Here is a 23,518-nt window from a genome sequence, read left to right as displayed (position 1 = left end):
ACTTATATTTCTAAGGAAAATATGTAACATAGTGAAATGTGCCAGACAAAATCCAGCTTCTTGGAGCATACAGACATTTACTTTATCCCTGAACACATTTCCCTCTCAGTTTCTCAAAGGAAATAACTTCAAGGTTTACTAACTACATATACAAACTGATGATTAAACTAACATTGAATTGTTTGATGTAACATTGGATGACTTGAACACATCCATCCCAACATTTTTGTTCTATGAATAGGAGAACATGAGCCCAGAGAAGAAGGGCAGTGCTCAGCTGTCACTGTGCTGGCAAAGCACACAGGCAGAAATGGAACTCAGGACCCTCAAGTTGACTGCATTCCTCATGCATGCGAGGAAGCAAAGGGCAATGGAAAGAAGCAGGCCTTTTTAAAGGTTTGATTGTTAGGCATCAGCTAGCTTTGAGCTATGGGAGTCTTCAAATCTTGAATAGACCTTCATTTCACTAGTGGGTCATTTAGAAGAAGAAAAAAAAAATAAAGTAACAGTCACCATAGGTGGTGGGAACATTATGTGTAAAAACAAAAACAAAAAACTGAAGGTGTTATCATAGGAACTGGTACCATTAACTAAGAAACACTGATGGCATTATATACATGTAAGTAGAAGACTAGATTAACGGGGGTGAAAAGGCCCAAAGTGAGGTCAGGAGAACAGATTGAGTAAAGGAAAGGTAGAGGGAGGGCTGATCAAAAATCTAAGGGGATGCAAATAAATCATATGGAATCCTGTGGTTTCAGATAATGGAACACTCAGGAGCCATAGATTGTTGTTAGAAAATTTTCAGTGCCAGGGATGGAATACCTCCAGTGAGTTGTTGGCCAGGGAGTCCCTGATGCCCCCAAAACATTATAGGCCATTGCCAAGGCCCTTGGTTTCCCACCAGGAATAGATGGTAAGACCCTATTGCTGAAGACTCCACATACTTGGGCTGCAAGGCCACTGAGAAATCCTGCTGGAACTGAGCTGATAACCTCCTCCATGTAGACCAGCTGACAGAAAGCTGGAAGAAGCCATTCTACATGCAGTTTAATGGGAGAAAGAGATACCACCAGTGAAGATACTCAACAGTGGACACTGCAAGCCTTATAATTGGCCAGCCAGCCCAAGTGAGCCAACAGGTACAATAGTGGCACATTCTCATGGTGGAAACCAACTGCCCTCCAATTGGACTGGAGGCCTGTTCTATGGGGGGAAAACACATACCTGATACTGAAAACTTAAAACAGGGGTAGTCATGAGCCCTAGGGGTGTAACATCTGCTGATGTCTGGGAAAATGTATATACCATGTTTATCAAACTGCCCAGTAAGCACTTCTCTTAATATTTATACCCTTATATTAACACTACTCTCACTTTGGGTAGTGAATCTTCACTTTTCAGATGGCAGTGACTTTGGGATGACTTAAAAGGTATCATGGTGCTGGAAGGAAATGACTGGAATACTTAGTAACATCTCGATCACACCTTCCAAGGCTCAGGGTCTAATGCAGAAAAGGTGGTGGAAAGAATGTAAGAGCCAAAGGAAGGTTAGGACTCCTTACAACATGCTCTCTCCAGACATAAAATGGCCTGGATATCCATGACCTCATACTGCCTGACACTACCTACACAAGACCATCATAAGAGGAGGAAATGATCATGACATCAAAATAAAAGAGAGACTGATTGAGATGGGGAGGGGATATGATGGAGAATGGAATTTCAAAGGGGAAAGTGGCGGGGGGAGGGAGGGCATTACCATGGGATATTTTTTATCATCATGGAAAATGTTAGTAAAAATTGAGAAAAAAAGAAACAAAAATAAAGTAAGGAGAATTGGTTAAAAAAAATAGAAACACTGAAAAGGTGTTTTAAAAACTCTTTAGTAATTCCTTCTGAAGTTAACTGAGGGGTATATTAACTTATCTAACATGGAGGGAAGGGGTATGCCTTTGAGAATGTGGCTTTACGTTAGCTGCCTATGCCAAGGCATGTCATCCATTCACTCTTTAGAATGTCTACTCATATTATTCCTATTTAAGCATAGCCAATAACTTAGTCTCCTTATTAATATAACATAATTCCAACTGGCAGCCAGTTTCTCTTTAGTGTTCATTAAACTTCTAAAACTTTTACTATCTTATGGTTGTATCTTATGGATAGCCTATGGGTTCAGAAATTCCTCACAGGCTGTATCCTCTCCCTATGACTTCAGAAACATTCAACCTGTGTGTGGTCACCCATACACATGGGTATATGTTACATGGATGAGGTAAGTTTTATGCTATAACACACATCTCATAGGACACATACTTGAGCATGCATTTTTCTTTTTCTTTTCTCACTGTACATGATTTTCTGGCTTAAGTCACCAAAAGTTTGGAAAGCTTGCAGGCTGCTTTTCAGTTCGCTATCATCCCATGTCATTGATGCTTCCACACTCTTTCCACCTGTAGGCATGAGTGTATATGTATATATGGACCTTTACATAGCTATTAAAAACACTCTGACTTAGGGATAGCAACTTTACAAATCATTTTTTATTATTAAGAATGTTCTTTGTATGAATACATCTTGTGTTGGTACGATCTTACTTTCCTCCCTGTCCCCATTCCACTGGGTTCCTCCTCAGTGGGGTTGCAGGTATTTCCCACGGGATTGTGGTTTATGTGTTGTGAGAGCAACAGTCAGTTATTAGGGGGAGGCAATGCCTCTGGGCATGACAGCCCACCCTGTTGCTCTTACAATCTTTCCACCTCATCTTCTGCAAATCTCCCTGATCCTTGGTAGGTGTGTTTTAGGTCAACTTTAGTGATGAGCTCTTAGGAGCCTCTGAATTGCTGCTTTGGTAGGTGTTGAGTATCCTCAGCATCTGTCTCTTTCACCCTGGCACTGATTGTCAGGCTCCCTATGGATTCTGCACTCTTGCTCATTTCCCCAATTCCTCTGTGGTTTCACTGGCCTTAGCTGAGATGAGAGGGGTGATTTGTCTTCTCAAGTCTTGCTACCTTCTGAAGAAGAAAAACAGATTCTTCACTAGAGAGTAAAGTCAGCATAGGTTAAATTGGATAAACATTTATTAATTTAGGGAGAGTTTGATGGATGTAGCCCCCCTTTTAGCCATAGACTAGTGGGAGCTTGACATTGGAGAGCATAATCTTTGTCTCTATAGGATTTTTGTTTGTTTTTTTTATTTATTTATTTGAGAGTGACAGAGAGAGAAAGAGGCAGAGAGAGAGGGGAGGGGCCCGCCAGGGCCTCGCACCACTGCAAAGGAACTCCAGACGCGTGCACCCCCTTGTGCATCTGGCTAACGTGGGTCCTGGGAAATCGAGCCTCGAACCAGGGTCCTTAGGCTTCATAGGCAAGCACTTAACCGCTAAGCCATCTCTCCAGCCCCTCCATAGGATTTTGACCTGGTTCCCAGTTCCAAATATAGGTTCTTTTCCACTGAGAAGATCTCTTAGCCAATCAGCTAAAAAAGCTATTGGTTACCCACCATGGCTGTGTACCACCATTGTACTGGTGTGTACATCCTGTTAGGGTGTCCACTTCTGCATAGCTTAGACCCCTGGTTGCTCATACCATTGTTGGTCACTTTCCCCCAGTAGCTCATGTTGTGCTTTCCAGCACTAGACGGGCTGTCTGGGGACTGGTTCTCTTTCAGATTCCTGCCTTGTCTCTCCATGTTCTGTGTCATCAGCATATGGTATCTTCAGCAATAGGGTGTTAACTTTTGCCTCAGGCGGGTAATCATGTGCTTTGCCTGTCTTGTTTTGGGGAGCTCATAGGTCTCTCTAATCAACACACCTCAATGTGGGTAGCACCAATTTCTGATATTGGGAGTTAGAGGTCAGAACCACAATTTCTTACGGTTAGGCTTCATCCCATCCTCTCCAGGGCCCTTCTTTTCAGATACACCCCATATGCTACTGTTGAGGAGTATCTTTTAATGTACCTTCAAGGAGAAAGGTTTCTATGGTCCTAGGTCATTTTGGGTTTCGTTTTGTGTTTATTTCCCCCAAAAACCTTCCCCTAAAGCCTTCCATCACTATTGTCTGGGCCTCCAGTTGCCAGCAGCTCCAGCTGATCCAGGTTAGGAAACGCAGATGAGTGAGAACATATGGTGCTTGTCTTTGTGTGATTGTGTGTGTTTGCTGAGTATGATCCGTTCTAAGTCCATGTAGTCATACTACCCCGAAAACTAAGCAGCGTCGAGCCTGGCTACTACTTGGATGGGTGACTTAAAAGTTCTTGAGTCATTGCTTCTTTAATTTACCTATAGAACTTAACATGTTATTCATCTAATATTGACCCTTTCCCTTTTTTTCTAGGTATGTTTTTTCCATGCTCTCCAAATTTGTTTTAAGAACGAGAGTCTTGTCATTACTTATAAAATGACATGTTTACATTTTGAACAAAAGAATTCTTACCTTGTTGTATTCATTTTTTGTTTATTTTTGTGTGTAGTAGCTATAATCTGTTTTGTGAAGGTTCTCAGAATTCTACCAAATAGCCCCTCCAGACAAGATGCTGTTAACAACTACTGTGTGCTTTCTCTACCAAGGCATCAGGAGCCTAGCATTTTATGTTAATGTGACTGGAGAAAACAAAACTAGTCTAGGGAATGTGACTATTTCTTTGAGCTCATGAGGGAATCTTGAAAAGTTATATAGACCCACCTGTATCTCTTCCCAGATTTATAGGCCAATCACATATATATTTATCCACAGGTTATTTTCCCCCAAGATTTTAAGTAGAATTTGGTACATGGTACATGTATTTCACTGAATAAATAATGACCACGGGGGTTGGAGAGATGGCTTAGCTGCTAAGCGCTTGCCTGTGAAGCCTAAGGACCCTGGTTCGAGGCTCGGTTCCCCAGGTCCCACGTTAGCCAGATGCACAAGGGGGCGCACGCGTCTGGAGTTCGTTTGCAGAGGCTGGAAGCCCTGGCGCGCCCATTCTCTCTCTCTCCCTCTATCTGTCTTTCTCTCTGTGTCTGTTGCTCTCAAATAAATAAATAAATAAATAAATAAATAAATAAATAAATAGATAAATAAAAATTAAAAAAAATAATGACCATGGGTCCACCATGTGTGGGCCTTGTTGTACTATGATGGTTAGGACATGTGTATAAAGCTTCATTAGTAAATGAACTAAGATTGTTTCAGTGTTTCCTATGTTAAAATGTACCCTAAACCAATCCCCTCAGAGTCTCTGAAAGTGTAGATACAATTATCATTTCTGTGATATAGATGAAGAAATGAAGCTGAGACAGGGTAAGGAACCTTCTCAAGACTTCTGAGCAAGTGGACATCAAGGCAGGCATTCCAGTGAGGACTTCTGAAGCCAGAATCTGGGCTCTGAAGCCATCCTGAGTCATAAGGACAGGGAGCTTATACCATGGGTCTAGGGAGCTGTGGCATCCTTTATATAATGGTTTCCATTTTTCTTCCATGAACTTAAAGATGAGATCTTTGGCTGAGTTGAATGGGGCATTGAAGGTGATAGAGTTTGGTGCAGAATGAAGAAGCTTTGGCCAAATGTTGGTAGAAGGTGAAGTAATGTAGAGACAGAGAAGTAGTGCCAGACATTTCCAAAGAATCAGCTGAGGGTGTGGACACCAGTAATGTGCGATGCTGCAGGACAAAATTTTTATTGATTGGAATTAGTTCCAATTGCTAGTAGTATGCACTCAAGATATTAGCATCTAGAAATAGTCGTTCATTTTTCTCTTCCACAAAATAAATCTGAGGTAAATAATGATATCTACATAGTCATCACTGACCCATGCTCTTTCTCTTCTTCATCAACACTTTGTAGACCGTACTTTCCAAACTCATAGTAGTACTGGCCATGACGTCCTCAGTCCAGGAGTTAAAAGGAAGAAGAAGTAAAGGCTATCAACAGCTGACTCATCTCTTTCTGAAGGTTTTTTCCAAGAAGTTCATCAGGGACTTTGTTTTTGTCTTTTGGGGTACTGCTTAATGCAAGGTTCTTTAGGGAAATGTAAGTATGTGTGTATGATTTATTTATTTATTTATTTTCTCACTGCCACCTGTCACCCTGCTATTATTGAAAAAAGAAAAGAAAACCAGATAGGAAGTGAGAAACCCATATTAGCAATGCTTTTCTCCTCCCAAATCTTGTGTTGCACATCCAATATTTGCAAACCTTAGGTGCAAATTAGATAGCAACTAGGTACGTTGTGTCTCTTTTTTCTCCCACGTTTGGAATGTAAACAATCATGACTGCTTTCCACTTGGAAATAATGTGTGAGAATGAGGTCTGATTTAGAGACAGAGAAAAGGACCATGGCGCAGCTTCTCTTTCCTTCCATGGGGGACCATGTAAAATGCTTCAGGGTTCCCATTGTGTTCTAGAAATAGGAAACCCAGAAAAGTTTTTTTTTTTTTTTTTTTAGATAGTGCTTACTGCTGCTGATTGTTTTGTGTACTAATTGGGGTTCTTCATACTTTCCCAAAGAGAATTTCATAGTTGTTTGTTTTTCTTACAAACACTTGGCTTCTAAATGACATACAAGGCAGCTACAAGCCTTATAAAAAGATAAAGTAAAATAAACACTTTAGGAACAATCTGTTTCATACTAATAATGTTAAAGTCTGTGTTCATGGAGGCAGTGGTCCCTTCTAATCCCTTTTGCTCATAGTTGACAGGGAAGTAGATCAGCAGGGTCCTCTGGCTCTTTTGCAGTATTAAGTGATGGACGATAAAGACGCCTGGAACCTTGAGATCCTGTGAAAGGGGTCATTTGAAGAGGAGGAAGACGTACCTTCTGGTCCATGGAAATGACTGTCCAGCCATTTCCACACTTCCTGAAGGATGTTTCAATCTTTCTGAGTCGTTTTAAGCAGACTGGATGGAACTAAACTTTCTGACCTGTGTTCTTCAGGGGTTGATGTCTGGCCCTCAGTGTCAGATGGGAAAGTTGGTGGAGTCAGTAGAGGGAGCACAGTGGTGGGGCCCTGAAGCTCATGGGCTCTAAGACAAGAGACATGGCACTGGGGGCCTCAGGGTGGGAAAGTGGGCTCACTTGGGAAATAGAAGTAAAGAACAAAAACATGGCATTGTCTAGGCCTCTAGTAACTCAGCCACTCTCAGAAGACCCAGTGGGGGCTTTGTTCTTCTGTCTTTCTATTTTCGCACCGAGGAGCCAGGAAACAGGAGTCTTGAGCAATCCCCCTCTTCAGCATTTGAGTGGACTATTGCCTGGGGCTTAAGAGAGTTGGTGCAGGTAGGATTCATGGGAGCCTTTTTCTTGTCCACTTTGCTGTCTCGCAGGATGGCAGGTCCTAGCATTTTCTTTGCTGTTACAGACAGTTTTCTGAGCTTTAAAGGCTTAACATTCATCCATTATTTCCTGTAGGTAGGAAGTGATGTCTCAGGACAGCTAGCAAAGGCTAACAGATCACCTGTACTTAATGGTGACATTAGGGGACCTCATTTTCCAATAGTGTGACTTTAGTTTTCTGTCACCGAGATGGCAGTGTTCCCAAGCTGTGCTGTGCCACCTCCAGTGAAAGAGGATGACAGGATGTGTCCTAGCCATTGTATGAATTTTGTTGGAAGGCAGTCAGAGGAATCTTGCATGCTCTGTTTCTATGAATGGATCATATGGTTGCATTCCCACGGTTCGGTGTAAGGTAGAGGGATTGAAGAGGTGGAGAACGGCCCTCTGAAAACAAGTGGGAGCTTACACAAGACCTCATTGGTTCTCAGAGATGCTGAGAAGGCAGGGAGTCCAGAGTGCTCACATGTTGACAGTCAAGTAACAAAAAGATGGAAAGATGATGCTGACATTTTTAAGGAAACCCTTTTGGAGTGTAGGCTTGATGAAGGCTGTTTATGTTGACCGGCACCTAAAAGATGTATAAGTAAAAGATGTAACTTTCTCTATAGACTATGAAGATCCAGACTCAGCATGAACAGCGATTGGTAGGCAATTCTTGCCTAGGCATCAAAGGTCTCGATTCTTGGGATTCTTCTGTCACTCCCTCTGTGGGACTTCTCAGGCAGGACAACCTAACTTGGAAACTCTAAGAGTCCCTGTGCAGTAGGCATGCTCTTTGTAGTTTGGGGGCATGGATTTGATGTGTATCCTATCATTGTGATTGTTGGTTCCGATAGAGAGTAGGTATAGGCGCAATCTAGTGATTGCCATTTCAATCAGATTGAAGGACAGGACCAGAGGGCAAAGGAGTAATACAATTTATTTTATTTCCATAGTAGGAGAGAAAGTTTTGAATGAGCTTATGATAAAAAGGATATGGGCTGGAGAGATGGCTTAGTGGTAAAGGCACTTGCCTGCAAAGCCTGAAGATCAGGTTCTACTCCCCAGACCCACATAAGCCAGATGCACGTGGTGGTGGTGCATGTGTCTGGAGTTTGTTTGCCCCGGCATACCCATTCTCCCTGTTGAGTAAAACATGTAAAAAATATTGTTTTAAAAAAGGATAGATTTTTCCTTTAGGTGAAAGATAGTCAATCACCCTCATTTTATCACCATATCTATAATATCATTCAGGGTAAACTGGTGATAACAGATGTGAGGGAGGCGGGTGTGAACAACTGGCAGGTTGTGAAACTTTGGTGGAAAAGAACATGCTAAACAATTGATGGTTTAGTATTTAATACAGGATAATCAAAGTCACAGTTTTGGTAGTTTAATTGTTCTTACCTCATTGTAAAACTTTGAGAAAAATTCTGTTGATTCAGAATAATTATAGATATCTATAGGGCACATGCTGGTAGTTCCATATATGTATGCAAATGTATTATGAACAAATCAAAGTAATTGGAATACCCCTTGCTTCAAAATTTATCTTTGTTTTGTGGTAAAAACATTCAAAATTCCATTTTTATGTTAACCATCTTATTCTGTTATAGAACACCAGGCCAAATTCCTATTAACTAAAATTTTATACTCATCCCTAGTATCCACATCCTAGTTCTTGATAATCCTCTAATTTTATGACTCAATGAATTAATCTTTGACACATTGTATTTATATGAATTTTCTTTTTAATAAAATTTATTTATCTATTTTTTTATTTATTTGTGGGGGGGGAGAGAGAGGATGAGTGCACCAGGGCCTCCAGCAACTGCAGACGAACTCCAGATGCATGTGCCACCATGTGCATCTGACTTACGTGGGACCAGGAGAATTGAACCTGGGTCCTTAGGCTTCTCAGGCATACATCTTAACCATTAAGCCATCTCTCCAGCCCATTTATATGAATTTGCTTGATACACACACACACACACACACACACACACACACGATATCTGTATCAGATTTATATTAATATTAATTGTTTTCTAATTAATTTCTTATCAATATATATGAATGTAAAAAAATAACATGCCAGACATGTTGGCACACACCTTTAATCCCAGCACTCAGGGCAGAAGTAGGAGGAGTTCTGTGAGTTCAAGGGACTACAGGATGAGTGCCAGGTCAGCCTGGGCTAGAGTGAGACCCTACCTCGTTAAAAAATATATATATATATATATACGTGTGTGTGTGTGTGTGTGTGTGTGTATGTATATATACATGTATATATAATGTATTGTTCTTAGTAAAATTTGTAACTTCTTAATTTTTTTATAATTTTATTTATTTATTTATTTGAGAGAGCAAGAGAAGGAAAAAGGCAGACACACACACATACACAGAAAGAGAGAGAGAGAGAAAATGGGCGCACCAGACATCCAGCCATTGCAAATGAACTCCAGATGCATACGCCACCTCGTGCATCTAGCTTACATGGGTCCTGGGGAATCGAACAGAGGTCTTTTGGCTTTACATGCAAACACTTTAACTGCTAAGCCATCTCCCCAATGCAAATTTGTAACATTTTTGCATCATATCTATATCTTTTTATTTACTCAGTTTTCTATCCTACTTCTCTGAATAGGGTCAGTATACATCAGGGCACATTTTTTTTCTGGCCTGTTTCTTTCATTGGAATAGGTATTTGAGCTGAGTATCTGGGAAAAAATAAAATTATAAAAAGATATTTTTTGCTTTCTTTCTCTGGTGGCATTTCTCTATTTTCATTGAAGTGCCTCTGTATACATCATTAAGAAGCCCACAACAGTCTATAATGTAATCTGAAGTAAGGAAAATTATGTAATTATAAGTACAAACAAGCATTTTATTTTGTCTAGTGAAGAAGATGGAGTTGCAGAGAGAATATACAATTTTTTACTTTTAAAAAATCTGTTTGGTTTTCATTAAATTATAGTGAACTCATTCTATTCTATCAGCTATTAGCTCAACATGTGCACTTTTTCATATGCATTTTAAGGTTAGCCTACAGCACTGAAGGACATTTAAATGGTAGGATTCTGTGAACTTTATATTAGTTTTTCATGCAATTTATTTTTCATTTTGCATTCTTATAAATCATCTTTAATTTGTAGCTTGAATTATATTGTATTAAGTTTGGGAAAGGTTTCCAAATGAAAATTTGAATTTGCATTTAATATTAATATTTTGTTTTATATAATCTGATTGCCACTTTTCATTGGGAGAGTTAACATGAGGAAGTAGGATAATTTTTTTTTCTGCTTCAAAAGAGTATTTATTTTTTGCTGGTACTTTTTTAAAAATGGAAAACATTGTTTGGAAACAGTTTAGCATTCTAAAACTTACATTTGGAAGAATAAGAGAAAAGTAGAAAATAAAGGAAAATGCTGTATGTTCTTTCATAGTTGGGTTCCATCTTAGAAGTTTTAGATTTCTAGGTAAGTTGGAGTGAAAGTCAGTTGTAGAGGCCAGGAGGCTAGAAAGAGGCCATGAGTGGGATAGAGACGTGAGGGCTGAAGGGAGGGGTAGTAGATGTGTAATACAGAGCGGATCCTGCAGGTGAAGAGGCCTAAATGCATTGAGGAGAGGGGGATGGAGGCGATGAAGAAGTGGGGGGAGAGTTAGGCAAAATTAAACTTGTTATGAGTAATTGATATGACAGCACACATTTTTGTTAGCTAATTAAAAACACATATAATTTTTAAAAAGAGAGAGAGTTTAGGCAAAAATATCCTGAAGGAATAATGTTGTACCCAGAAGTAATAGTAAAATCCTAGTATCAGTGGTTAGGATACCTCCCAGTGAATTGTTGGTTAGGCAGGCCCCAGAGTCCCTCCAAAACAATGTAGGCTATTGCCAGTGCTCTTGGCCACCCACCATAACTAGATGGTAAGATCCTATTGCTGAAAACACCACTTGCTTTATTTTTAGGATATGGAAAAATCAAGCTGGAACTGAAGTGGAAGCTTTATCCTTGGTGGTTAGCTGTCAGAGTGCTGGAAAGTGCTACACAGCCTGCTGAGGGAGAAAAAGCAACAGCCTAGCCAGCAGACGGCCCTGTGAGATATACTCTAGGTGTACCTTGCCTGGCTGGTCAATTATATATCTCACATTATTTTGGGGAACTCTGGGGCCTCTCTCTCTCTTTCTGTCTCTCCATCCCTCTCCCTTTCTCTCTGTGTATCTCTCAAATAAACAAATTTTAAATGTTAAAAAGAAAGTATATTGGTTAATATAATTGATTTGTTGGATGTTTATGCATCAACTTGCCCAAGTGACTGTATGCCCAGATGTTTGTTAAGATATTATTCTGATGTTTTTTGATTGAATTAATATTCTAATCAGTAGAGTGAATAAAGCATATTGCCCTCCTTAATGTGGGTGAATCTCATTGAATCAGTTGACAGCTCCACTAGAATAAAAACATGGACTCTGTCCCAAATGAAAGAGAATTCTTCTTGTCTGACTGCCTGTGAACTGGGCCATTTGATTGTTCCTATCTATGGTGTGGATCTGAAACACTGGCGTTGCATGGACCTCAAGGCTGACAGCCTTTGAACTTTAGTTTACTGGCCTGTGAATCAAATGGAATTCAACCATCTGCTCACTTCAGGCTCCAGCTTGCCAGTTCTCCTTGTACATCTTGGGAGCTGTCAGCCTCTACAATTGTCTCTCTGTCTCTGTCTCTCTGTCTCTGTCTCTCTGTCTCTGTCTCTCTCTGTCTCTCTCCTTTCTCACATGCACATATGTGGGAATGGACATTTATACTCACATCCTATTGTTTTATTTCTCTAGAGCACACAGATTGATATAGTTGGATCAAGTGGTTTTGGTTGTAAATATAAAGAGAAAAAGTGATGGAATGCAATTATTTTCAAAACTACAAACACAAAAGGGAACACTATAAAATGACTTAATTTGTTCTGCTTAATGTTTTCTGGAATATCTGATTTAGAAAAAATGATTTTTAGACAACAGAGAAGACTGAAAATAGTATTTTTAAAGTGTTTCAAAGAAATTTGTAAATTTCTTTGATTCAAATTAATTTAAATCCCTCCTGGCACATTTTAGGTGCTGCGTAAATAATGATTAAAGTGAAGTAACAAACATAGCACATGATAAAAGAAAGTAATTTTTACCTTCTTATTAGTTAATGCCATATTAATTTTAATATCATGAAGATGTGCCATTGTAAATTCTATTTCACTGTTGATACACATTGTGGCATAGGTTTTCCCTGAACAATTAGGACTAGGTCCTCCTTGATAAGAGCTTTGCTCTTTAGTTTTGCTTAGCTGCAATTCATTTCCAGTGTAATGAAAATGCCTTTGCAATGTTGCCATGTCAGATGGATTGCCTTTGCAATTAAATGTATTATGAAAGTATTGAAATTATTGGCTGTATTTTTTTTTTTTTTGAGGTAGGGTCATGCTCTAGCTCAGGCTGACCTGGAATTCACTGTGTAGTCTCAGGATAGCCTTGAACTCATGGTGATGATCCTCCTACCTCTGCTTCCCTAGTGCTGGGATTAAAGAAGTGCGCCACCATGCCTTGTTGGCAATTGGTTTTTGATTAAAATGACAATATGTGAACATATCCTAAATTGGCTATGCTGATAAAAGTATAGAGAAGTAAGAAGAAATCAGTACAGATAAAATGAAGTACTTTAAAATATATTTATATATGAAAAGTGCCATTCTAATACTTGGTAGAATTTTAGCCAATATTTTTTGGGTCTCTGTGACAAAATACCTGAGCATAACAAAGTGAAACATGGTTTCAGCAGTATATATCCATCATGGCTGAGAGGAGATGTCAGAACAGAGAAGCTCAAATCATGGAGTAGGTGACGAGAGCATCAGGGACCAGGTCTAACCTTCAAAGGCACACCCTAGTGACTATTTTTTCCCGCCAGGATCCATACCTAATGTGTCTTTCATCTCCCATAATGGCACAATCAGCTAGACCAACCTCTCCAAACACAAGCTTTCATTGTTAAATCATAAATGGTGGACTCTGTATTAAATTCAGTAAACTCTCCTGTTGTGTATCAGCAGAAAGTAGATAATAAATTTGGAGCAGTTATAAGGAAAATACTTTTTTATTTTAATCAACCAAAAATATAATCCATTCTGATTTATTTTAGAAAGATATATTTCTAGTACCATATGATGTCTGCTTTGTACTGAATAAAGTTCATGCAGTCAATCCAGTAGAATATATTTAATCTCTTTTGAATCCCAGGTCTCTAGGAAGGCACTTCCCTTGGGATGCCAGTCAAAAGAGTGTGGTGGCTTGTTTTATCTTTTGGTATTATTTTTCCCTAGCAGATGCTTTAATTCCTGGATCATCCTCACAATTGTCCCTGAAGAGAGCTCCCTTAAAATTTTTGCAAGAACAGAATTTCAATAGTCTTCTTGAATTTTTTTAAGCAACCTGTTTGAATGTGAGAATTCGCAGTAGTGGCAAATGTATTACACATACACATACACACACACACACACACACACATACACATACACATACATATATACACACACGCACACACACACAGTAATGCTTCTGATAGCTTACATTTGAAGTTCATTGTTTTTGTGAAAAATTTATTTTATTGTGATAGGTATTTTACAGAGCACAACTGGAAGCTTCTGCAGGGCGAATAGAAGGCGAAGTACAGAGACTTGTTGTCTGCAAAATCACGACTTCCCAGGGGAGTTGAGCTCAACATGCTGAAACCTGATTAGGGATAAACTGTGTGTGGGTAGAGGGGAGTAGGAACACAGGGTTCTTTCCCAGATGCTCCAAATAGGAACATGTCAGCCCCTCAGGGTCTGCTGCTGCATTCTAGCCTGAGAGATAGGATTCCTAGATACCTCTTGCTCTCTGTAGTGCCTACAATATCATGATGGACTTCTTTTTAAATTTTGAATTTAAAGTTTTCCTATAGAATTTTTCCTTGTCCTAGGCTTTCTCATAGAATCATTTTGTAGTTAAGACAGAGGTGGGCACACCCAGAACATGTACAAGTTGCCATGGTGTTCAACCAGTCTCAGAGGTTTGTAACTCCCTTGTACTTTTTTCCACAGAAGGTTGATCCAGCCTTCTCAAGGACACTGAGGTACAGTTTTCTCTGTCTTGCCCTGAGTGGCTAAGTGCATGTCTGGCCCATGCTCCTCACTCATTCAACTTACTCAGTGAACTGCAGGAAACATTCTTGAAAACCATGTTGAAGGGTCAGGCTTGACTTCTTGCCAGCTCACTACTCAGCATAGACAATGTGGGCTCCACACTGACTTACATTCAATACCTTTCTTCTCCTTAGAATACCCCACATACTCCTCATGCAGGCACTTCATGGTCAAGAGGTCTGTGCCATCTTCTTCTCCTGTCTCAGTGACTAATGATGGGCAACAGTATCCATTCTGCAATGCTGTCTGGTTCCTACCCACATCTCAAGACTGAGAATGCAGACTCTCTGCACCATGTCTACACTCTTTCCATCTCACTGTCCTTTGTCACAATCCACTTTTCTAATCTCCATGGCAGGTTGTCTAGACAATTCCAGCTTCCATCTCCAGATGGCTTTGTGTAGGAAGCCCATAGACGTTCCAACTACCACACTAGGGTGCTTGGCCATTACGCCTAGCTAATTCTCATAGAGTTCCTTATTATGCATTTTCCAAATAAGTAGGCATTTGCAAAAAGAAAATGATAGCATTTTCCTTACATGGGATGTTCATTGCTTTCAATTGTAGAAGGCTTTTATTTGGTCCAAGTCAGGATGGGCATATGAAAGCCAGCTTCCAGTCTGCTGGCGTTTCTGTTAGAATATGGACTTTATTTGCCTGTCCAGAGGTCTGGAGTATAGAAACATATTCCTTCAAGATCATGTAAGTTAGGGGAAACAAAACTGTCATCTTACGGTATGACTTATGTTTCATAAAGTAGCAAAAGCTGTCTTTTTCTGTACTTGAGTATGATTTTTTAATTTGGCTTTCAGATTGTGTTTCCCTCGTATTTGTTTTTCTCCTGCAAAGGAGCATTAGAGTTTTACTCTATATATCTGGTACATTATCCTCAAACCTTTCTGTGCTCTATGAACTGCCAACATCTCACCAGGGAAGGCACCTTATGTTGGAATGGCCAAACCACCATGGTCATTGCTGATATACTAGTAAAAGTTATAGCAGTTTACAAGTATGTTAATATTTTTATTACAGTTATGATGAGCACACAACAAACCCAATGATGATGAAAGTAAAATTTATAATGTGATTCATCTCCATAGTTAACAAACCTATATATTTGTATGTATTATAATTTGAAAAAAAATCAAATAATATATTTTTATAATTGCTCTTCACTGACTTGCTTAATTAACTTGATCTGTGAATAACATCTGGAAAGAGATTGACAATAAAAATGTTATTTAGGGTAGGTGAGATGGCTCAGTGGTTAAGGTGCTTGTCTGCAAAGCTTAAGGACTTTAAGTTTGAATCCCCAATTTGCACATAAGGCCAGATGCCCATTCTCTCTGTCTCTCTTTCTCTGCTTGCCCCCTCTCTCTAAAATATATAAATAAATAAAATATTATTTAGAAGTGTAACCATATACATACCCACATACATATATACACATACATATACACAAAAATGTATATAACTTTGTTTTGCTGCATGTAAAACAAAATTTTAATGGGCTATGACTTCATAATTCATATATTAATAAAATATTTTATAAATATTCATAATAAAAATACATATGGCATTCTGTTTTTTCTCATCACACTTAGGCTTCATTAAAAACAACTTGGAGGGCTGGAGAGATGGCTCTGTGGGTAAGAGCGCTTGTGAGAGCACTTGTGCAAACCCATGGGCCTGAGACCCCCTAAGTTTGATTCTCAGGCCTGTTACCGAAAGCTAGGTATGGCCATGCAAGTCTCTAACCCCAGTCCGGTGGGGGCAGAGATGGGAAGATTGCTGGGACTTGCTGGTCAGCCAGTCTAGCCGAACACGGCAGCTCCAGGTTCAGTGAGAGATTTTGTCATGAAATAAAGAGGAAGATAAATAGAGGACACCCCATGTTCTCTTATGGCCTTTGCAAGTATGTGTACTAGGCACATGCACTTCACACACATGGGCCTGGGCCATATACAACACACCACAATACTGTATACACACATATGAAAAGGGTTGCATATTGGGACTATTTTATATGTGAACCTCATTTGTGAAATTAGAGAAAATAAGAGGAAAAAATCCTGATACTAGCCATCTAAATCAGTGCAAAAAACAAATGCCAGATCCAGAGGCTTTAAAAGCTATGCCCATCTTATTAACAAAAAGGTAGGTAGTAAATTTGGAAGAATTTATCTTCTATATCTTATAGAGCCTTTATTATTGATTATTTCCCAATCACTGTCTGTCATTTCAAATAGATATCTTAACCAAATTAAAAGCAATTTTCTTCTTATAGTTGGTTACTTATGTAGTGAGCAAAGCAGCTAAGTTTAAAGATAATAAAGTCCTTTATTTTCATAGTATCATTCTATGCTATGTAGACTATTCCTCATTGGATAAATAAGGGTGACATTAATACTGATTTCATTGGGTAATAATAAGAATTTAATGGTTTAACATGAGTATACTGTGACATATAGTATAATAAAATTTGACTATATCATTATTGAGCATCTTTGATGTCGGGGATGAAAAGGAATTATTTAGTAACAGGCTAGTTTTCAATATCAAATGCTATAAATAGAGCAATATTTAAATGTTCTGTCATTTCAATTTATCTTACTGTTATAATTTCCATATTTATGACTTGAATGACCCTTGATATAATTGAATAGAAAAACATTTCTTAGGCTGGAGACATTGAATTTTTATGTCCAGCTTCAGGAACCTACTGATCTTGTCACATTATTGTCTAAGGAGTAGCTTAATATAAACTATGCCAAAGCTATTGTTAATTTTGTTAATAACATAACCAAATCTATGAATAATGATAAGCAATTCGCTCCTGAAGCTTGTATCTCCTAGCTTTCTGGGGGCATTCTTTAAGCTTAGTTTCCCTTGTAAGATCTTTAACCAGGCAATGTTGCTGAAACCAGATGTTTTCCTGAAACAGCGCTGATATTTGTGTTTGCACTTTTAGTTTGGGTGGTAATACTTGCTTCTAAAATACTAAGGTTCATGGCCTTCCTCATGGTGCTTTCCAAATTGTGCTGCATGGGACATTAGTCTCTTAAGATGCTTAAAGAAATGGGGGATTTGTAGTTAGTAGGTTATTCGTATGGTCTGTCCCCACGTTGGGAGCAAGACATTGCTTGTTAGTAAATCACAGGCTCCAGGATGTCAGACACTACACATAGAAGATCAACATTCTTCATGAGAGCTTTTGTAATTTCAAGCAGGTACTCCTTTCAGCTACTGGAGTAGATCCATAGATGATTCTTGAGGCCGGTTTGGAGCGTGGTGCCACTGAGGCTAACTGACTTGTGTGCCAACTCTTACCTAATTTTTCCGCTTCTATAATGGAGTTTTAAGGTTGTACTTTTGTGTTTTCAATAGGCAGTTCTTCCTTCAGATGTAAACAGTAGAGGCTACACTATAAGCTATTTACTTACACAAACTTAAGAGATAACATCCGTCCATAGGCTATGGCAGGCATAGCTGAGGAGAGAAATAGAGACATGCCTTTGCTATTTAAGTGTTGCTTATACACCAGTAGCTCATGAAAGAACTATATTTCTTTCCTTCTTCAGAATAGTGCCCACAAAAACACTCAAGTTGAAGATATTTTCAAATGTTATTGAAGGATTCAGCAATATGTCATCTAATTAGGATTGTTTTTAGTTTTCTATTACATATTTTGGTGAAGACATGGTATTGCTAAATGTGCCTTGTTAAAATTTCTTTGGTTAGTACTTCTTGATGAATTCTGTTTGGAGCTTAGTAGTAAAATGTTTGTTTTTTTCCCCCCTTCAAGAACATGCATATTTTATCAGGTGAAATCAAATATAATTAACTATCCTTTCATGTTTTTCTTTAAGTCTAGGCTGTCTGAAAGATCAAAGTAAAAATTTAATACACATCATAGTAATGACTATGCTCCCTTCTTACAGAACAGGCTTACGTATTACTTCGATTCCCTTAGAAACAGGTGGTACTTAAATGTTGTGCTAAAACTAAAATATGTTCCTTATGTAAAGCCTGTATTCAGAAAATTCATCTTGAAGCCACTCGGACTATTTTTTTTCATAGAAATAAAATTATATGTGTGCTCAGTTTTACACTGGGATTCACAGCTTCTCATTCTATTGTGTGGCTGAAAAATCATGGCTAAAAAAATTCAAATATTTTATAAAATTAGGTTTGCAAAGCATTTTAGAATATTGCTGAAGTGTAAAAATTTCCTATAGATTTTAGTAATTAAAAGCAAAACAATAAGATTTAATAAAATGTAAGTGATAACTATAAAATTCAGCAATTTAGATATTTATTACTTTTTAAAAATAAATTGATTCTTTTCTCTCTTTCCCTCCCTCTTTCCTCTCTTTCAAATAAATAAATAAATAAATAAATAAATAATATTAAAATAGGTTGATTCCCATTCTTACGTCTGGGGTACATTGAAGAGCAGGCTTACTCTGGGGACACAGTTATCAGATGCTTGTTCTGACTTTGTGGATGAATGGGAGTGGGCCGCACAAGGTGCTCACCTCCGTCTTACACAGAGCACTGTGAACATGGAAGACCACATGAGCATGTCACTGTTCTAACATCAGTAAACTGTTTTTATATGTTTTCTCGTATGTTCTTGTCTACCTCCTAGACTTTCATTAATTTTGAATGGTACTAATGAAGAAAAATGAGCTTTAATGGTCTGTGGTCACATTTTATTATATCTCATTTCATTGACATATTTTTTTCTTGATTCTAGGATAATTGATCCAGGACTGAATGCACAATTATACCCAATAAAATTTTCACTCAAAGTGAGGTTGATTTACTCAGGACTCCTTGCTCAGTAATTTCTCATTCTTTTGGCTTTGTGAAACCGCAACACCATGGTAAAAATGGTATAAGTTAAGGTGACTGTCTGTAGAATAAAATGCTTAGAGAAGGACATGATGACTGGATTCAGGACCTAAAAGACAATCACGTGTAAGAAGTTAAAGGACCTAGTCTCTGTACTCTTAGCATCTGAACTAGAGCCAATGGGTAGAACCTTGATAGCATAGATAAATAAAAGTGTGAAAACTAGAGCCAACAACTGTGGAGCTTCTCGCTGTTGGACATGTTTAAACAGAGTTCAAAACCAGCCTCCAGATGTGAAAGCTTCTATAGGACATCAAAGTTCCCTTTCCTCCTTGTTCTGGTACCTGATACCACTGGCTCATGTTTTGCATCATCTGACTCTCCATCTCCAGGACAAACTCCTGAGGCCAGCAACTGTGTTTTCCTGATATTTGAATTTTCAACTATTCACAGTGCTTGTTTGTGTAAGGTATAAAGGTATGGCTGCAGTTATAATAGTAGTTTTAACCTTTTTGTAAAAAAAATATTTAGTTATTTGAGAAAGAGAATGAATGGGTGCGCCACCACAGATGAACTCCAGACACATGTACCGACTTGTGCATCTGACTTACATGGGTCCTGGGAAATTGAACCCGGGTCCTTAGGCTTTGTAGGCAAGTTCCTTAACTGCTAAGCCATGTCTCCAGCTCTGGTTTTAACCTTTTGTTTCTTACATTGTCCAAATTGAAGTCTGTCATTGAGGTCTGATATGACAAAGCAAAAAAAGAGAAGCATCTGGGGTTAAGAGAAGATCCAAGGCTGAGACTTTCCTACTTGTCCCTGACACATCTCTGAAGAACCTCCAGGGACTGTCTCATTATCACTGAACCAAGTTTATCTTAGGAGGTTTTAGCTGGCTTTTTTCTTGATTGTATTGGTTTTTGAGACCAAATCTTGCCACATAATCCAGGCTGATTTCTTATCCTAATCTCTCAAATGCTGGGCCTAGATGTGCACAGCCATGCCCAGCATTTACTTTACGTATTCACTTATAATTAAAATAATGCTTTATTTGCAAAAGAGGAAAAGGAGAGATACAGAGAGAGGGTGAACCAAGGCCTCCTGCCACTGTAAACAATCTCCAGACACATGCGCCCCTCTGTGCAGCTCGCTTTATGTGGGTAGTGGGAAATTTAACCCAGGCTTTCAGGCTTTACAAACAAATGTCAAATGTCCGTATCTTTTACTATATTTCAATGTATTTATTTATTTATTTAAGAGAGAAAGGCAGGTGGGGAGTGGGGAGAGGGAGAGAATGGGAGCACCAGAGCCTCTAGACACTGCAAACAGACTTCAGATGCAGGCATCACCTTGTGCAATTGGCTTATGTGGGTACTGGGGAATTGAACCAGGGTCCTTAGGCTTCACAGACAAGTGTCTAAACACTAAGCTATATCCTCAGCCCAGGCCTTAACTTTCAAGCCACCTCTCCAGCTTGGTTTCTAATTTTTGATTTACCATTTTCTTTCTTTCTTTTTTTTTTTTTTTTGAGGTAGGGTCTCACTGTAGCCCAGGCTGTGCTGAAAGTTGCATTGGAGTCTCAGAGTGGCCTTTAACTCATGGCAATCCTCCTACCTCTGCCTCCCGAGTGCTGGGGTTAAAGGCATGTGCCACCATGCCTGGCTGATTTATCATTTTTTGATTTTCATATTTTTTAAAATTTGATTTCAAACTTGCTCCCTATGGAGCTAGAGAGATTGCTCAGTGGTTCAAAGTGCTTGTGAAATCCTGGTGAGCAGGGTTTGGATCCCTATGTAAAACCATGCACAAGAGACCTATACACCTATAACTCAAATACACGTATGGGAATAGGAGGCAGAGTCAGGAGAATCCCTAAGCAGTCAGGTTTCCCACTGGCAGAAAAGACAAAAGAGAGCTTGTCTCAAATAAGGTGGAAAGAAAGGGCCACACATTAAAGTTGTCCTTTGACCTCCACATGTGTACCATGACCTGCACACATGTGAACATACATGCAAACACACATGTAAGTTTTCTCTTGTCCTTAGAATTTTGTTAAGTTCAAGACAGATGCTACATAGAAGGTACTTGTGTTGACCCTCAGACCAAATTACACAGATTTGTAAAGGCTGTGACTGGTGTAGTCTTCAGGCATTGCTTAATCAGTTTTGCTTCAGTGGTAATATCATAGTTTTAGGGTTCTGGCCCCTGGCCCTTACTGTGGATAAACAGGGAGCTTTGCAAACCCATGGCTATTTCTTACATAAGAAGTTACATTACATAGAACCCCGGATCAAAAAGCAAAGAGGAACCCCAATGCTGCAGGTGTAAATAAAGATCTAAATGACTCTTGGTATGTATTGTTCATTTTCTGCTCATAGGGAGAGAGTGAAGGCTGGGGGCTAATGCTGGTGAGTGTCTCTGTCAGAAGGCATACCAGAAAGAGAGAGGGAAGGAGAACATGTGTGGCAGAAACGGGGATATTCATCATCCAAGTGTTTCTGTGGCTGGAATTGTGTGCCCTATGTGTATAGTCACTCTAGTTAAATTAACAGTGAACTCCAACCTCATCTTTTAGAAGGAAATTTTAATTAAAGGTAGTGACCAAGGATAGAAGAATATTGTATGTCTGACTCCAAGGAGATAAGGCATCAAAATTGTATGGGTCAGGATATTTGGAAGCTGTTATGAAAGAGTTTTTTAATTGCATTTTTGGGAGATTTTATATTATTAGGGAAATAGCATGGGGGTATTTTATTTTGCTCAATCAGTTAGCTGGAGATAACATTTTATATATATTGGAAGAGAAATAGTTTGAGTAAAGTCATGGTGTCTTTTTAGACAGTATTTAGAAAAAAAAAAACAGTCTGGGTAAAGAGAATGGTAAGGTAGAGAAGGGTCAAAAGTGGAAGAAAGAACCAAAAGTAGTTTTACAGCAATCATTGTAAACCTTGCTCCTCAAACAGTGCTCTTCTTCCATTAGATCATCTTCAGTCACTTGGATGACTGAAAGACGTATTTATTAAGCACTCTCTAAATCCTAATTGGAAATAAGTTGCAAAGAAATGGAAGAGTAGACTTTGGAGACCTAACTTTGACTGCTAGCAACAAGGCTAGGGAAGAAAAGAGCTTTAAACTGACCTTGTGAGGTGATGATAACAATGTCGCGGTTAAAATGTTTTAGAAAGAGGTTTTAGGTAGAAACGATTTTGCATATGGAATGATTTTCAAAGTCCTTATCAGTATGAAACAGATGAATAACCTATTTGTCTGAATCATCCTGAATTTATTATTCAGCTCCAGGTGTCTGCTTCACCTCCACCTCCCTGTCTCTCGGCAGCTGACCCACACATCTTCTTCACAGAGAGCATTAGAAGGTTATGGTTATTGGTGTTAAAGAGACTATATGGCATGTAGGTGAGAGAAGAACCAGGAGCTCTCTTGTCACTAGCAGCTATTGCATTATGATATAATAACAAAGAAAGTGAATGATAACAAAACACAGAGAAGGTATGAGATAAAGAATCAAAATCATAAAGCCAAGTAGCTAGAAAAGTATGAAAGTAAGTCAATAAAAAGTCTTAACCAAAACAAAGTAGAGAAATAATAGAAAAATAAGAGCATAAGAAGACTGTGCTAAAAAGGAAGATAGAGGTGGCTAGTGCTGGTGAAGGGAGGTCTGTCCAGCCCATGAAGAGCAGTGACTGTCTGAGACAGTCCCCATGGCCCTGAAAGCTTCCCTTGATCCTTGTAAGCCTTTCTGTTGTTTTCAGGGATACATTTGAAGATGTTCTGTCTTCAGGAAGATGACTGGCATTGAATTCTCACAGACCTTTGTGGAAGACATTTTCACAGCTGAGTTAATACTGGAATTCCTGTTGTTAGAAGATCTTTGTAGATCTGCACATCTCTCTTAGTCTAGGGCGCCACCTCACTTCCTCTTGGCCTACGAACATATGTCTTATCAAATTTTGTTCACCTCACATTTTTACTTCATGCACAAACTGAAAGGGGTTCTTCCTTCCATGCATAGCACTGAATTTCAGCTCACATATGTTCCTCATTGTTTTAAACAGATTCATCCCCAGTGCCGTTCTGAAACGATGCTCACGGAGGTCACTCTTGTCACCCATGTCCG

At 39.0% G+C, this 23,518-nt stretch overlaps 1 protein-coding gene across 2 annotated transcripts in view; it reads left to right on the top strand.

Annotated features, from left to right (window-relative positions):
• Positions 1 to 23,518, top strand: part of Grip1 (glutamate receptor interacting protein 1) — a 667,112-nt gene that overhangs the window by 142,189 nt on the left and 501,405 nt on the right. The gene's annotated exons all lie outside the window — the stretch shown is intronic.

This window comes from Jaculus jaculus, chromosome 6, assembly GCF_020740685.1.
Source record: "Jaculus jaculus isolate mJacJac1 chromosome 6, mJacJac1.mat.Y.cur, whole genome shotgun sequence".
Taxonomy (NCBI): Eukaryota; Metazoa; Chordata; class Mammalia; order Rodentia; family Dipodidae; genus Jaculus; species Jaculus jaculus.
This window is presented reverse-complemented; position numbering and strand designations above follow the sequence as displayed.